Source organism: Habropoda laboriosa, unplaced genomic scaffold, assembly GCF_001263275.1.
Source record: "Habropoda laboriosa isolate 0110345459 unplaced genomic scaffold, ASM126327v1 scaffold92, whole genome shotgun sequence".
NCBI lineage: Eukaryota > Metazoa > Arthropoda > Insecta > Hymenoptera > Apidae > Habropoda > Habropoda laboriosa.
In genome coordinates this window covers 2,397,089-2,398,548 of record NW_017100268.1, presented here as the reverse complement: position 1 = coordinate 2,398,548, position 1,460 = coordinate 2,397,089, and the positions used below count along the sequence as shown (strand labels likewise).

At 27.5% G+C, this 1,460-nt stretch overlaps 1 protein-coding gene across 1 annotated transcript in view; it reads right to left on the bottom strand.

Moving 5' to 3' along the window:
* LOC108573402 (probable citrate synthase 2, mitochondrial) overlaps positions 1–1,460 on the bottom strand; it is a 17,641-nt gene that overhangs the window by 1,382 nt on the left and 14,799 nt on the right. The gene's annotated exons all lie outside the window — the stretch shown is intronic.

Below are 1,460 nucleotides of genomic sequence, written 5' to 3'. Positions count from 1 at the left end.
TAGAAATTTAATAATTTTAAATTTTGAAAATTGAAAAATTAAAACATTGAAAATTAATAATATTTGATTCTTAATTTTCTTTGAACTTTAATTCCTCATTAAATTAAGATGTAAGCAAAGAAGAAAGAATTAATCTTTTCATTTTTACATTTTCACTTTTACCATTTTTCTTTTAAATGTTAAAAGGCAATAACTTAAGTATCTACATACTCTTGATTGTAACTTTGATTTTTACTTCGTTTACTAAGTTGTGTTCTAAGGTATGAGTGCACTGATTTTTATGCATTTTTATTTATTTAATTTAATTATTTTGTTATAATAATTCTATAATTTAAGTATTTTGAGATGTGAAAAAAAGTCAAGTATAATTTTTAAAGATCTGTTTATTTTCACGTTCGTTATAAATAAAGTATCGCACACACTCACTCATTCTCATAACAGTGGATCTACCACTGGTCATCGTTTTTTTTTTTTTTTAATTTATGTTAACTGTGACGGCTCGATGTAATTGAACCATGTTTATAGTGTTTTTTGAAGAATCTAAAACAAACAACTGGTGCGCTAACACTGCAACATTGTTTACATACTTTATTAGCCCTATTTATTTTCTATTTTACACAGCTTACTAAGAACAATTACTGTTTGTAAATTTTTTTTTTAATAAAATGACTTTTAGTATTCACGCAATATGTTTTCATCAGAATAATAACAAGATATTTATTGTTATCTGATTATATTCTAAAAATTCTGATATTTTTTTGGCAGTGTCTGTTCAATTTACAATATCTGAACACGTATGCTATGCACACTTAGCTTTTGCACTGAATGTTTTAATTATTTACTAATTTTCATTACGATGGATTGTATCGTTTTTATTCCTAAAATTGTCACTATTTAAGTTAAACATAGAGCGACAAGTATATTTACAATTAACCATGTCTACCGTTAATGCTTGTATTACGTTTTCTTAAAGAGCTTAGCAGTTAAAACTATGTATACCGGATTAATCTGTTTTTCGTATTTGGTTTTATGTCGCAAAAACTCTACCTCATTCGTACAAAATCTGCACTGTGAACAGACTAAAATATGTAGGCGAAAGTTTTTACGATACAACACACTGCGAAGTTTCGTTTTAAAATATCTACGTTCGAAGAATACATCGTTACGTGATACGATTATTTGCTGTTTTAATGTCTAAGCTCACATCTTTTTAATAAGACTCAACAATTAAAACGACTTCCTTGAAGTCATATCAAAATAAATTCGAAATGAGTCTGAAAAGATGACACTTTTCCATACATTAATAACATTTTCAGTGTGATAGAAAGCAGTCAGTTCCTTACGTTTGAAGTCATGAAGATGGTGTGACACGAACTTAAAAGGTTTCAATGATCCTGATTTTTCATAAATAAAGATGTCGTTTAAGCCTTGACGGATTTCATGAGAAGGTCAGTGCTTAG